This window comes from Chiroxiphia lanceolata, chromosome Z (assembly GCF_009829145.1).
Source record: "Chiroxiphia lanceolata isolate bChiLan1 chromosome Z, bChiLan1.pri, whole genome shotgun sequence".
NCBI classification, from domain to species: domain Eukaryota; kingdom Metazoa; phylum Chordata; class Aves; order Passeriformes; family Pipridae; genus Chiroxiphia; species Chiroxiphia lanceolata.
The window spans coordinates 48,382,581-48,399,036 of NC_045671.1; the positions used below are offsets into that span (position 1 = coordinate 48,382,581).

General features: G+C 38.2%; 1 long non-coding RNA gene across 2 annotated transcripts in view; it reads right to left on the minus strand.

Moving 5' to 3' along the window:
- Nucleotides 1–2,160: 2,160 nt before the first annotated feature.
- Nucleotides 2,161–16,456, minus strand: part of LOC116780311 — a 34,306-nt gene continuing 20,010 nt past the window's right edge. For both annotated transcript variants that reach the window (XR_004354414.1, XR_004354415.1), the window contains exons 5-8: nucleotides 13,088–13,284; nucleotides 8,835–9,003; nucleotides 4,912–7,318; nucleotides 2,161–2,383 (exon numbers count right to left, since the gene is read on the minus strand). This is a non-coding gene — a long non-coding RNA (uncharacterized LOC116780311). The remainder of the gene's footprint in view (nucleotides 2,384–4,911; nucleotides 7,319–8,834; nucleotides 9,004–13,087; nucleotides 13,285–16,456) is intronic.

The window sequence follows — 16,456 nt, forward strand, 5'->3', positions numbered from 1 at the left end:
CATTCCCAAGCTAATTAACCTGCTGAGAGGCAGAAATAGTATCATAATACTGCAGTACAGGGGCTAAACTAGTATATCAGCATGTGATTTTGCTGAGGAGTCTGCTTGGTGTTGAGCTAGGAATTTCTGTAATGATGCTGCATTGCAAGTTCTGGATATGTAGTAACATTCCAAATCTATGGGAGTGTCTCAGTTTAAGGAGACTGAAGTGTTTTGCTAAGGAGGATGAGTTATGAAGTAAACCAAACTCCTCTCTCTCACCAATTGTAAATCCGAAATTAAGAGGCTCCAATCAAGGAAGTATGGAAAAAGGAAGAAATGACAACCCTTTATTAAAAAATATATGTATGTTGGCAAAAACAGCAAAAGAACACAAAAACAACTAAGCAATAATCCTGTACCCAGAAGTCCCTTCCAAAAGGAAACAGTTTGATCCTTCTCTGTCCTCTAGCGCGGTTCTAATCACGGTCGGCAGGGGGCGCTGTTGGGTCACTGGAGGAGCAGAGCCTGCAGTGCTCGGTGTTGGTCGGCAGGGGGCGCTGTTGGGCTCTGGCGGTCACCGTGTGGGGGTCTCGGATCACGGGAGAAGCCGAAATGGAGATCACTCCCCCACAAAGGAGGGGAAGGGGAAAAGGGGAAAGGAGGGTGGTTTCTTTCCCACGAAACTCATGATGTCTGCAGCTGGCTGTGGTCGTGACTCCCCCCTTTCCTCATCAAGCACAAACTCTCTGATGAAATCTGAGCAGGTCCAGCTGGCGACAGAGCAGACCGTAGGCAAGACGAGGCCGGAGAACAGCCAGATGACCACGTCGAGAGCAAAATGGCCTCAGAGCTTTTCCAGCACACACCTTGCCCCCGTTAAGGCAAAAAGTGAAGTGCCACTTTCCAAAGAGAGGAGGGGAGAAAAACTCCTCACTGCCACCCCCCTCCCCCAGCCTTAGAGAGGGCTATGAGCCTGGAATGTAGTCCTGCCAGTCGGCTCCTTTTTGTAGGTCAACTGCCCAACGCAGAAAACTATCCTCCCCATTCAACATCCCTCCCTCACATTGCAGCAGGGGAAAGAAAATTCCCATTTAGTTTTTTTTAGAGCAAGTAAACTCATGACAGGGAGGACCAGCATCAAAATTAGTTTTTAATTATTGTGTTTTTAAATATTAAATCATGCATTATTTCTATTTTTCTACCACTTAAAAGTCAACTGACAACATGTCTATGTGGCCTTTGTTATATTCTATTTTTCCTCTGAATATAAGGTCAGAGAAAGATATTTTACTGCAAACAGAGAAACAAGTTTAATTGTACCATCTTTCTGTATTTAGTTCAAAAAATTATTATCACAGTGAAGAATTAACAATAGAAAAGATATGCACACTGCAGCTAGTACTGACGTTTATGTTTAGAGTTTAAATATTCAACTCATAAATATAAAACTCAAAACATAAATATGTTCTCTTTATAACATTACCTTATAACATTTCTTTAAACTTATAGAAATATGGAATATCCTGAGTTGAAAAGGACCCACAAGGATCATCTAAGTCCTCGTGGCATTGTACAGGACACCACCAAGAATCCCACCATGTGCCTAGGAGTATTGTCCAAAGGTTTCTTGAACTCTATCAGGTTTTGTGCTGTCGCTGCTTCCCTGGGGCGCCTGTTCCACTGCCCAAACACCTTCTGGGTGAAAAACCTTCTCCTGGTATCTAACCTAAATCTCCCCTGACAGAGCTTCGGACCATTTCCTGAAGTCCCGTCACTGGTCATCAGAGAGAAGTGATCAGTACCTGCCTCTCCACTTCCCCTCATGAGGAAGATGCGAGCTGCAATGGTCTCCCCTTGGTCTCCTCTTCTCCAGGCTGAACAGACCAAGTGCTCTCAGCCACTCCTCATACAACTTCTCCTCCAGTCCCTTCACCATCTACATAGCTCTCCTTTGGACACTCTCTAATAGATTAATGTCTTTTTATATTGTGGTGCCCAAAATGGCCACAATATTCAAGGTGAGGTCGCATCAGCGCAGAGCAGAGCGGAACAATCCCCTCCCTTGACTGGCTGGCAATGCTTTGCCTGATGCCCCCCAAGACATGGTTGGCCCTCCTGGCTGCCAGGGCACTGCTGACTCATGTTCAACTTGCCATCAACCAAGACCCCCAGGTCCCTTTCCACAGCACTGTTTCCCAGTATCTCATTCCCCAGTCTGTCCATACATCCAGGGTTGCACCATCCAAAGTGCAGAATTTGGAACTTGTCTTCATTGAACTTCATATGGTTGATGATCTGCTATCTCTCTGATTTGTTAAGGTCTCTCTTCAGGGCCTCTATGCCCTCCAGGATGTCAACAGCTCCTCCCAATTTAGTATCACCAGCAAACTTCTTAGTATCCCTTAATGACATTAATATCAATATATTAGTGTTTCATTTCCATTTTTGATATTCATTGACATTTTGTAAATATGTACTGCTTAAAGACTCTGATCAACAATGCTGTTAAATTCTCTATATGACAATTTTTATCTTGCCCAAGCAAGATAAAAGAAAACAACATTGATTTGATCTACTAAAAAGTTTTCTTAGTCATTTTTTTTTTCATTTGAAGAAATTAAAGGAAGAGTGTGTATTTCTTTAAAAAGAAAAAAAGGTAGCTTGGCAGTCCAGTCAATTTTATTATGAATCAGAAAAATACGGCAGGCTGTTTGTCTCATGATCCAAGTCTACTCTGAAGACAACAAACAAGTATACAGGATGGAAGTCCTGCTTTTTCATTGTAGAAACACTGAAACAGAACGCCTCATCGCTCTTTTGAGTTGGATTTATACTTCATTTCATCAGGAGTTTTCTTTAGTACAACAGCGAACTATGATTCTATGCCTCACCATCACACACTCTTCAGCATACAATCCACATCTGACTTTCCTGTCTCAGACATACTACTGTAACCCCTTCCAATAAACTGTTTAAAGAAACTACGTCAAATAAAGTTCTTAGTCTCTGCTCTAAACTCCCAGCAGCACATTTGTCTGTGTTGCATTAGTGGCAAACACTGGGCCTCAGTTCCCACCCTCCTTGCCATCTCTGCCCACTACATGACAGGGCAATGTACAACCAATTTAAACTATTAAGATTCACAGAAGAACTTCAAGTGGAAGATACCAAGGGACAGACTTAACACTAGTATCCCACTGCCATTAAGGGCATCACATTCCGCTCCATCCTGCACAGCACACAGAGACCTTGTGTGGGCTCTTCTATGCAGCACCACAGAGATCTTTACAATGCAGTCCAGCAGAGTGCCTGTCTTCTAAGACAGAAGAAGAGCAAAGAACCCAGGCTTTACAGATACAACTTAAACATAGCAAGGAATGGTTACTGGTCGCTAAGACCTACTCATCTACACTACTGAACTTTCTCTCTCTCAAAACAACACAGTTGGAAATGGACCTACCATAAACACACCTCAGTCTATTTACTCAGTCACGTATCTCCTAGCATCACGTATGTGTCAAACTCCCCTTTACTTTTCATAAATGCCACTCATCAGTATACCATACATGCATTTAATAATGTACTCCATGCCAAGCCCTATCAAAGTTTGTCACCTCTGTTGGGTACAAAACATCAAATACCGCTTCTGTGCATGAAAAAATCTAACTTTCCCAATGCTTTGTTTGTCTCGATTTTGACTAGACAGCTTGTGTTCTCAAGCCCCGCTGGCTACCCTCTTCTTTAATAATAGGAAGAAAACCTCCACACCCAGTAGGAGAGGAGGCCCTACTGTGGATCATTTCTAGCAGAAATTCTCCTTAGCTGATGCTGTCAGCCATGCAAAAGTGCCCAAGGGAGACTTATTTGAGACTTCTTAATAGCCTCTCACTGTCATAAGTCACAATTCATAGTGCTGGCTGTTCCAGACACTTAGATAGTGTCTCCATTGTTCAGATCCCAAAATACAGCTCCTTATTAGTAAAGAATGTAATTTTCACTCAAGTTAGGTGAAAAGGCCAGACGGCCACCGGGATACATTACATTAATGACAGAAGCAGAAGAAAGGACAAGGACCTCTCTCAGGTTCTACATCCTGGCCCTGCATGGTCCTTAGAGGGAGGAAACATCTTAAAATCATACCCTATGGGCGGGTCTTGGGAAGGTCTCCCAGTTGAAGATTCCAAGCCTCTCATAAAGGTGCAGACACATGTAGCCTGCCCTGGTGTGTGGAAGTATCTGATCATCAGTCTTGGGCAAAGGGGCAAGCCAATCTTGGCATAGCTAGTGATGGATGAAGAGATGTCTAACCAGACTTTGACTTCATTTCTCACTCGGTTTCTCGCAGACTGTAAGGAGGATGGTCACCTCCAACCTCCTCAATACCAAGACACTGTTTCTTGCTTTCCAGCTGTGGAAAATTAGCAAATTATATCACAGATCCTCATAAGAATGGTGTTTGTATAGTACAATGCCAAAAGTGCATCTGGCATGCCCTGGGGAATGGCAGATGGCCTGCTGGGATGATTGTAGAGCCATGCCAGAAGGATCGTGCCAAAGCAGCACAGCCTTATCTATTCCAGGAATTGTGAGAGCATTTTAAATGCCAAACCATATCCAGGGAGGGAGGTGGGCAGAGCTTTGGATGGCACAGGCCAAATTCATGCCAAGAAGCATTCTGATTGTGTAGCAGTCCAGATGAATGTGAGCCAGTGCCAGAAAACATTAATGGCAGACTCAGAACCACTTGCACAGACACAATCATGACACACAAAAAATTTCCATCTAGATCCATCAGTCTTCTCTTGTATCCTCATATAAACTCACAGTCCTCATGTTCCAAATTTCCTCTCCAGGCTCTTATTGCTTTGTTTCATTTCATACAGATTCCAGAATTTTTACAGGTGACATTTATCTAATTACACTACTTACCTAGGATTTCTCTTGTTCAAGGTTTTTGTACATTGATTTCTGCTGGTAGAAGTTCTGAGTTTGCAAGTCTTATTCTGATCTAATGATGTATTCTGATTTGAGAGATAACATTTATATTTTTTCTCCCCATGTAGAAATGGATTTTTAAAAAATTGAAGATGCAAATATATCTTTTTTCATTTTATTTGAAAGAGAAGTCAAAGGTGCACATGGAAGGACTAGGTAATTGATCATCTCTGCAAATTAGAATAATGGTCTACAGTTTGTCCCTGCAGTGCAAATTTACTTGCTTAGAAGTAGAAGAAAACCCAAGCCATGAAAATCAATGCTTTAAAATTCCAAACAACTGCATGATATGTAATTCATAAAGTGCTCAGGTTTCACCAGAAAGCTGACTAGAGGTTTGCTTTACCTATATTCCTCAGAATCTGAAGCCTTGTCAATCCTATCTCCAATGGTTATAAAAAGTTGTCTCAGATAAATTTAATGGCGAGTTTATAATTTGCATTCTTAGAAACACAATTCCAAGGTTTAAATTATGAAAAGTCAGTACTCCTTAATAACTTCTTGTTTATTATATTCCTCCTGAAAAAACTCCAAATGAACCAGCATAATCTGTTTCCACACTGATTATATAACACTAAAGTCAACAAAGTTGCAAAATCTGTTTATTTGAGGGAAGGATTTTGACCCTATTCCCATGAATGGTACCTGAATCCCTACCAACTCTGCATCTAAAACTAATCTAATTAAAGCATGGCTTAGTGATATTCTTGAACAAAACAAACTGAAAATCTTAGTGCCTATATGTTAATTAACTTTATAGATTCATATAGCAACACAGAGGTTACCAAAAAGTTCAAAGTGAATAGTGACATAGCTCTAAAACTGTAAATAACAGCTGGACTTTTCAGATTAGTGACTGTGGATAAATCAATGGTAAATTAAAATACTAAAGGTCTTATTCTAAGTGACAGAAAATAATGTTTTGTATGCACTCATTCGATTTGAGACCTTTTTATTAGTAAAAAAAGAGCCATTTCACTCACTTCTAAAAGTGCCCAAAATGCATATATAGCTTATAGAGCATAGTGAGACTTTTTCCCCCCTCAAACCATTACATTTTACAGAGTAAATACATATTTTCAAAATAGGACCTAATCCTTATTTACCCAGCTGACCGCAAATTTACAGATAAGTGTCATATCAGTTCAAGGTTTTTGCTCTGCCTTTTCCAGCTGACCATTAGTACAATGCTTCCCAAATGAAAGAAAACTCAAAAGAAATCATGTCTAGAGTATGTAAGACAGGAAAAAACCCGTTCTCTTATGTACAGGGTTTGTTTTTGTTTTTTTCAGTTCTTAGGCTGAAGTGTGATGTAAGAATGTCACTCCTATGTCATGTGTTTACTCTTTTTACTTTTTTAACCCTTTCACATTCAGAATTACATACAAAATTCCAATGTTGTGATTTATATAGCTACCAAAGCCACCTAGAATTTTTCCTGGTATTTGATGAAATTCTACTATCATTCTCAGGTCTTCCTCTCATTTAACCTTTACACCACAAACCTAGAGTCTGTATTTTTTCTTTCTCCTTTCTTATCCACAGTTCTATCTGTTATTTCCTTTAAACTGCATAAACTTCTTAACTTATTTACACTCATAAAGATGGGGACCTACAGTGTTATCTTGGACTATACTGAGTTAGTGCAGGTATCTAGTACCATGCTTTGCTCCTAATTGTTTGCAGACATAAATGGTATAGAAAGAAAGGCAAACATTTAGAAAAATATGTCTTATGATATGTGGAAAAATATCTCCAGAGAAAAATCTACCAGTTGCAAGTTAAGTGTGAGAACCAAACTGATTATTCTTCTACTTACATACTTCGCAATCATGTGTTAAAAACCTCAGTAACTCATGTTTTTTCAGTAACTGTAGTCTTCCACTGTAGTATTTTCTCCTTCTTTTTTTTAACACAAACCAACTTGAAATGTCCCAGAATCATTCACAATGACATCATGAAAAACGCAAGGAGTTGCAAAAACAATCCCTACAATATGTCCCTGTCTGTAAATTTCAGAAACTACTGGTAACAGTTCAAAGCAGTCTCAAGGTTCACAGAACTTCACACTTCATCTTGCACCTCTGAGTAATTTCTCAGCTTTTGCTCCACCATCTTCAGGTCCACCAGTCCACTTTCTGTAAGGGAACACTGAAGTAGCCCTTCCTTTTCCACAGATATTCCCATACAGGAATCTTATGTTAATCATTAGACCATCTATATCTTACTGTTTACCTGGACCGCTTTCTTAATCCCCTGGTTAATGATCTTCCTCTTCACACCAGTCTTTTCATAGCCTATACAGCTACAGCCTCAATATTCACTCCCTATTCCACCTGGGCTGCAATAATTCATAACATTGGAATTTCTTTCTGAGGGAAAGGTTTGTTACACTGAGAAGCTAACAAGGTGTTGCAGTTTGACACCCTCAAAAATCCAATTTCCAAGTCCAAGCCCCCCTCCCAAAATTTGCTTCAGTGTGAGAGGGTTTTCAGACAAAACACAACTACTCAGCATTGGGGGAAGGCGAAAATACTTATAAGGTTTATTTACATACAGATATATATATAGGTAACAACTTGACTATCTTTTTTACAGTGAAATAATATATTTACATTAGATTAAGTTTAAAGCATTTTTCTTCAACAAGAGTCCAGGAAGAAAAGAGAAAAGTCGTTTTGTCACTTTTCAGGTCACAGTTCCTTCAAATTAGTTTCTGTGGTATTAGTTAGTGTCTTTCATTTTTAAGGCAGCAGATTTGAGTATTGCAGTCAGAATCTTTCTCTTCTTACTTTGTGAAAATCCCAATCCCTCAAACCCGAGCCTTTGGGGGACTTCCTTAGAGACTTTCACTCCTTCTCTCCAGTGCTGCTCTATTTCAGAACTCCCTTCAAATGGAAGTCCACCTCTCTTTCCAAAAGAGGGGGTCTAAAAGGGGTTTTGGGGAGATTTAATTCAGTCTTACCCCCAAAACGGTTTTCATTGAGTTTTCTCTGTTCTGTTGCCAATTCTCCCTCCTTGCAGGACATCTCTCTGCATCTTTGAGCCTGGCTCCATGCCATCTCGCTTCTGCTGGCTATCTTTCTGGCTTTCAGCCACCGCTGTCTCTGTTCAGCTCTGCACGCAGACGTCTTCTTTCCCCCTCACAGAAGAGGGGACAGAAGGTGCAATCCAGGGGTCTTTCCAATTCTTTTGGAGTCCCCCTCGATCACCAGCCTCAGGGGGGGCTCCACTCAGCTACTGCGCTGCTCCAGGCCCCCCAGCCAGGGGCTGGAGGGGAGGGGCTGCTGGCCCTCCCTCCTCATGGCTTCACAACATGGCTACAACTTTTCAACTACCTCAGCTTCCTTCTCTTCCTGCCTGTGCCATATGTTGACTTTTACAGTAGCGAAATGTAGCTTCTGATTGGCCCTGGCACATCAGGAACACCACCCCCCAGGGTTAACCACTTTTCTAACTCCAGGGGAAAACACTTTTTATCCCAGGACACAAGGCCCATTGTAAATGGTTTTCATAAATGCACAAGCCTCTCACAGGCCCAGCATTTACAACTGTTACTTTCATACCACTATCACAAAGTAGCAATCTGAGAATGCACCTAAAAGTGGAAATTACATTCTTGGAGGTCTGGAATTAATATTAAGCCTCCTCTTCCCCATTAAGAGTAAAGAACTGATCATTCCAATCAAAGGTACATATTTATAAATAATGAAAGTAAACACCAATAAAAACATATTCCTTCTTTTTCTGTCTAGGAAATTGCAAGTTAACAAGAACTATATTCTCTTTAATCATCTGGGTTTGTAATTCCATAGGACTGGAATATTTTACATCAAGTTTTAGTCAGTTGTACTTACCTGTCAATAGCATTTCAAAATTAGTTACTGTACTAGTTTAGACGCATGAGTGCAAAATTTTATATACATTGCAGTGTCTCTCTCAGAATAATTCTGTCTGGGCACATTCTACTCCATGTTCTCAGTTCTGCACATGTTAGTATGTCTGTTACTTCTGTCTTCGCTTTGTCTAAAAGGAACAAAAATCCTCTAAGATGCAATACTGTCTTTAACCATGATGGAAGATAAATGTGTGTCCCCATTCATATGAACGTGAGAAGACATAACCCTTCATAAAGAAGCTAGACAAAATGAACTTCAGTTTTCAATAACTAACATATAAAAGCATACAAGCATGAAAGTCATGTAAAATAAATTGTCTACTGCAATCTTCAACGTTCCTTTCATATTCTAGATATTGGTCACTGTTCAAAAAAAACAAAATAGAGCTCACAATGCTTCTGGTGCAGTTTACAAGGAGAGAGGAAAGAAAGACAGCGACACTTTTATCTTCATCTCTTTCTTTTCCAAAGTGTTTTCTAGCAACTAAGGTGCATACAACACTGTAACAATACTGTAGCTCTCCTCATCTGTGACTTCAATCTCTTTTCTAAACTTCTTAGTCCTTTACATAGTATTGTATAATCCTCTTGGATATTTCATCTTTCAATGAATTTTAAAATAAGGACTACATTTGAAAAAAAAAAAGATCCTAAGAAACATAACATATTAGACAAACTATCTAAAAATCTATTTGCAAGTGTTATTCCAGCAAATGCCAATAAAGACGCAAAACATATCTGCATTTTTTTACACCTACACTCCTTATCTCGCTTTTTAAATTAAACCCCACCCACTACTGGGAGGAAAAACTGCAACTACAACAGCTATAGATAGCATGTTCAACCCATAGGTTTACTTTTGTTTACCTCCTTTCCCTAAGCACCTCTGCTTCTGTTCCTGAAATCTAGGTCGTTGACTCTGCTGTTGGATTTAAGTTTCTTTGATGGACTGACAGGTGTTCTGAAGCTTGGAGTGAATTTCTACTGTATTTGTTCAAGTAAGGGATTGATAGCCATGGTTAAAAATGCCCAACGTGGTACTAGCAGATGCTACACAAACTTCCCTGCAGAGCTCTGTGAATGCATTTCAGTCCTGATCTATAATACCCCTGCTATTCTTGATCTGGACCTCTCCTGTGCAGGGTCTGACAGGAGTTATCTGGTATTATGGCTCTATGATTCGAGCAGATAGCCACTAAGGACTAAAGAGATATCCCAAAGGTCATCTTCACTTGTTTGCTAAGCCAGTTTTATCATCAGATCTAGATTATGCAGAAGTTAATAGGCATTGTCATGAGTCAGTAAATACGAAATTGTTTTTCAGCATCTGGACAGAGCAAAGCAGTAAAAACAAGGTTACTCACAAAAACACAGAAAAAAAAAGAAACCTGAAATTAAGGCATACAAAAGCAGGGGTTTTTTTCCTACAACTATATGGTATCTATCAGTTCTACATATAAAATTCCCAATGCAGACTTTCAGTTTGTGCTTACAACTGACTCATCCTAAGGAATAATTGGTGTACCAGTGCTGTTTACTCAACATGTGAATTATAAAATGTTCCCGATTATTTCTCAGTGATAGTTTATAAAAGAAGTGTGAAGTGCTAGAAGCTTAACATATATAATGGGTATTTAACAAGAAAGCATCACCAAAAAGGAATACTGCCAGGAGGCCTATCCTGAAGTGAGATGGAAGGCTTAGCAGCTCCTCTCTATTGTCTGTGAGACAGGAAAAGCACAGTAAATACATAAAAACAAATCAGCAGCATATCTTCACTACAATAAGCTTTCACAGACTTGCTGATGTCAGAGCTATGACAGTTTACACCTGCTGAGGATCTGTCCCTATAGTAGCAAGCAAACTATAGAGCAAGTTGGAAGAAAAGAATGAATCCCAGATGCTCATTTTGTAACTGCATGTTGATATTATTTCTTGAAATGCAAGTTAAACATGTCTAGCCTTTTTTTTATGTTATCTTCATAATATGGTAGAGTCTTGCATCTTGAGATATAAAATTTTAATAATGATTTAGCAGGTTTCAAAATCTTTAATGAACATGTTGCCCTTTTTCTTGGGAATAATATTCTATTGCAACATTCAAGATATGAATACTAAATTTCCTTAGATGCTATGTTAATGACTAACTTATAAACCTTTGAAAATAAAGTATTCGCCATCAAAATAATATCGCCATCAAAATACTTACTGTTATATTAGTGTGAACAGTATCACTGAAACACAAACTATGACTTTAAGTCCACTTGCTTCAAAACAAAGCAGAGGGTATTAAAGAGGTATTAGTAGCCAATACTTGTATGATGAAATACTGGATGCCACCACGGGCAATAGATGAGGTACCAAATCTCAGTCACCCATTACTCTAAAGTACAGTAGCAAAGTGAATCAGTACTGAGTGTTTGTGGTTAATCAATACCAATAGAGTAAATGTAGTGACCTGTAGCGAACAAGTCTGAGAAGGAAGAAGCAGCAGAGAGGACAGGTTGTGGGCTGACCACTACCCCTGTCCCTTGAGAAGTTGGAAATGAAGCAGTGAAGGAGTTTTCCTATTAGCATGTTCTTGACAGGACACAGATAGACTTAAAACAGTTTTGAAAACTTTTCATATTTGCCATTATTACTGAAGTGTCACAATCATAAGAATGAGAAAAAGGGGTTGAGGAGAAGTTCTTTTATCTTTCTGGTTTTGTTTCTCACAATTCAACTCTATCTAAAGCGGCAATAAAATCTTTTCTCCTAAGTTGAGTCTGGTTTGTCCATGACGATAATTGGTGAGTGATCTCCCTGTTCTTATCTTTAGTCATGAGCTTTTCCATCTTAAGTTCTCCCAAAGTCTGCTAAGAAGGAGGGCTGCAAGAGTGACTGGGTGTCACTGCCAGCCAAGGTCATCCCACCAAAACTTCCTTTATGGGCTTTACCAGTTTTAAATGACTGTCTGTACTTTAGTGGCTACACATGGGCAGATATTGGAATCTATTACGAAGGGCTATGTCTCCAGATTTCAGAGATTTTTTTAATTAATGGTTTAATTATTGATATGCTTTTTATGACAAGAATATAATCAGAAAGGACTGAGAATGCTACCAGGCTACCAGAATTTGTCAAGGCCCCAAAGTAGGAGAAATGAGATTAAGTGCAGATACACATTTATTCCCCTTAATTATTGTTGCCATGTTTTCTGTGAATATTGATTTTTGCAATGTAGAAGAGACTTATTCCATTATATGTATTGGATGGTAGCTCTATTAAAAAAGAAAACAGAGTAAATGTTTTTATATTAGGATGTGATATAGGAATTCAAATAGTTTTGAAAACTTCTCAAATATGTCATTAAGCCTACTAAAATACTAGTTACAAAACTCCTACTTATACATTTGTTGACATATCAGTGAGAGGTTTTGATATTTCAAGATTATAAGACTAAGAAAAGAAGTAAAAAAATGTGTTGCATACATTTGCTGGGAACTATAAGGCATTCAGCTGGACCCTGACATAGAGGTAAAAGTATGTCTTCAGTGTAAGGTTTGTGCCCTGTGGCAAGTCTGCTGAAGTTGGATGGAATTGGCCAGAATTTGCTCTGTAGGGCACATGAGAGACTCAGCTTCTCCTCAGAGAGGCCACTCTGCAGCCCTACAGTGCCACTACCAAAACTTACACACATACATCCTAAACTGAAGCGAAAAAGCTAAAACGATAACATTTCCTTTGATCTCACTATAAATAACAAAAGAAAATTAAAAAACCCCAGAGTATTCAACCCCCTTTCTCACAACCCTTCTATCAACAAGCACACTGTCTGTACAATATTTCAACATGTAGTAAGGATTCAAAACAAAAAAGGACTTTAAGCCTATTTGGAAGAGGTAGCTCTTAGCTTTAGGCTAAGAGGTAGCTCTTAGCCTAAACCCGGAAGTTTTTTACATTTTTCCCAGCTTGCTTTGCTTTCAGGTATTTATTCCATCTTAATTTTACTCCTTCCATATCTTCTACTCCATCTTTGCAATCCATAAAGCATGAGCACTACCTCATTTCTGGACAGATAACTCCAATACTAAAAGTTGTGAAGAAAAATAGTTACAATTAGCCAAGTGTCTTGTCCATTAAGCTGTAAAAATGAATACTACTGCTGTTCAAGAAACATTAGTTGCATACACGGTTTTTGCTTCCCAGACAATCCTTAACCACACTTACTGTAGCAGTTTCCCTGGCCTCCAGGCAACAGTCTCAGAAGTGTATTCATTTCATCTCGGACACTTTATCAAAGAGGACTGGAACTGTAAAATCACCAGTTTCTCCTAATCCTGTGTTCTGAGGTATGTTACACACAGTAACAGCAGTAAAGAGACTTGTTTCCATCAAAGCCATTAAAGAGACAAGAATCAGCAACTCTACAACAAGATATAAATATGAAATCAATAACAGGAATATATAACCTGTCACCTGCATATAAATGAATTTTACTCCCAACATCTACAAATCCAAAAAAAGTACAAATGTAACACACAGGTGAACTCAACCTATTTTTCAGTCAGTTGTTAAACAAATTTATTACAAATATCTTCTTATTGATTATACAGTTTACATCACTCTTCAAAATTATACACATCCTTTATTATCTTTATATGGAATTTGCATTCTAAATATTTTAAAGCTAGAAACAGCACACTGCAACCATTACCTTTAGATCTGTAAGTGTTCTGTAAGACACATCGTTTGCTATCATTATTAATTTAGGATGTTCTGAACCATAATCTGAGTCATTTAGAAGGCAATGAAGAATTAGAAAAGCAATGGTTAGATAACTTGAAAAAGAACATATTTCCCTGCCTAACAAAAGCACTTATACACATATTTAGTTTTAAATAGTTCATTTATTTCTGAACAATTCATCAGATTCATACTTATTTCCATTAATTTTCATTATTTATCTAGAATGAAGTGTGCTATATTATCTGCATATACATTAATTCAATCTGATACTGTTTCCCACTTCTCTAACAACTAGGTTGATTTGATCTTTTCTTTCAAGTTTCTTAACCTCAAAGGAAGAAACTGCTGGTTCACAACAGCATATCTCCAACTGAAAAAATATTTCCTAACAGCTTTGTGATACAGCATCCTTGAAACTGGTTTATTTCTCCTTTTCTAACTTATTTTCAGATGTACAAGAAATGTCACATGTATTTTGTCAGAAAAAGAAAGCAAAACTCATGGGAACATAACGCACACAGTTTATTAAAGTTACATTAGGAGAAGATACTGCTAGCTTGTCGGAGAAGTGCTTCTTTTCAAATCTGAACTTCAGCCTTTGTGGAATATGCTGTAGGAAGCCCTGGAGATGAATCACCCAAACTGTCCAGATTATGCTGCTTGAGAAGCAGCAGTGAAAAATTTTCTATGTAACCATATCTGTTCTAGACAGAGTGAGATCTTGTTATTTCAAGACTCGAGATTTTGATGAAAGTACATCAACATGAAGAAAACAACATGGTCAATAACCTCATGGAATACAGGCGATTAGGACTTTTTGATTCAGGATGGTTACTCAACAATACATTGCTAATATTCACATAAAAAGTCAAATCTTTAAGTGAAAAAAAAAAAAAAAAGGAAAAAAACCCAAATACCTTCTTCTGTGAAAGACCTGTCAGAATTTTGAGATGAAAGAACTGAAAAGCCAAATTAATTGACTACCCTATTGGAAGAAGCACACATTAAAATAAATGGCAAAGCAAGAAACCTCTAAAGGCTTTCAGAGTAAAACAAAAAACTCACATCTCAGGATGCATGTAGGAAAACCCATAGATACCATATTGCAAGGCAGAACGGTCAATGTTTTAACATCTCTCACTTAAAATCTTCATGTCAAGTGTTCCCTGGACTTTGATGTGTGTTATTTGCTGGAATTCTTTAGCCAGTTTAATGGGCACTGTAAGAAAATGTTGATTTAATAATACTGAAAAAGAGCCTCACCTGGAGGCACTAGTACGTGCAGTGGTTAAACCCCAGTGGACAACTAATTACCATGTAATCGCTTGCCCATTTCCCTTCCCACCACCAACCAACTCTGGATAGCAAGGAGAATTAGAAAAAGGTAAAACTGGTGGATTGACATAAGAACAGATTAATAACTGAAATAAAAGAAAAAATTAAGACCATAATATAATGATAATTAACAACAATAATAATAGTAATAATAATAATAATGGGATTAAAATCCAAGAAACCAAATTTATGCACAATGCTCACCACCTGTCAACTGATTCTCAGCCTGTCCCTGCGCAGCAATCAGGAATTCTACTTTATGTACTGAGCATGATGTTCTATGGAATGGCATACCACTTGGGCCAGTTCAGATCACCTGCTCCCTCCTGGCTTCTAGTGCAGCTTCTTACTGGCAGCATTGAAAACACATTATTTGATTAGTTTATTATCTCATAATGATACATAACTACTTATAAGTTTATTAGACACTGCCAACTCATTATGAATCACTTTTGCCCCAAGACTGTTTCAAAATTAGAAATTCCTTATGGCAGAAATAGCAGTCAGCATAAATTTCTAGGAAGTATAAGGAAAATGTGCTCAAAAGATCTCTTCCTGTATTTTCAGTCAAATTTTGCACTGCTGGTGACTTACACAGAGAAAACAAAGCAACAGGCAAAGGTAAGTGGTTAAATTTATCTCAAAAGACAAATAGCAAACGCTGCATTGCTTATTCTACTTCAGTGAGAATTTGTCTTGAAAATATCCTTCTTTTTTTCCTTACTTAGGTCGCTGGTGCAGCTGGAAACTCAGATGAAAAATTAGCTAACCAACAGTCCCCAAGACACATTTGCTCAAAACCTGCTTCATCTTCAGTGGACACCTGAGGAGAAACTAGTTAAAAGCTTGACAGATTCAACACATGGTAAAGCATCTTTTGTTGGCAGTGCTTTAAATTGCTTTCAGGGAAGGTGTATCAGTGAACCAGAAGTCAGTAAAGGGAAAGAAAGCCACTAAGATGTTGCCTCCATCTTAGAAAAAGGTGTCATATACAGAATCCCAGAGGTTCAGAAAAACAGCAAATTTTCCAAATTAATTTTAAAAATTCTTAATCAAATCTTACTTATCTATCTGTGGAAATATATATATTCTAAGAGTGATGTTATGTTTAGCACTAGTTTCATATCAGGTTAAAGGACAGATTCTCCAGTTCATACCCTCTGACCTTCAGAAGAGTCAAATTTAGACCCTACAGATGCAGGAGAACAAGTAAGTTTGTTTTTAAATTACAGTTGGATAAGCTGATGAACAGGATTCTAAGATGTGCTCAGCTGTAATAACAAAGGTCTGTGCTTGATGATAAGAGTTTTTTGAAGTTTCTTACATCCCAATGACATATATCAATGCAAAAAAATGTCCAGAACTATTCAAATACAAGTGGATTAGATTTAATGAAGTACGGATTAGACTCCAAACAAAAAGAATCATATGTCTGAAAGGTGTCTGAGAGTATAACAGAAAACAAAATAAATCAAATTAAATAGGATTGCCTGAATGATTCTATTATAATGGTAA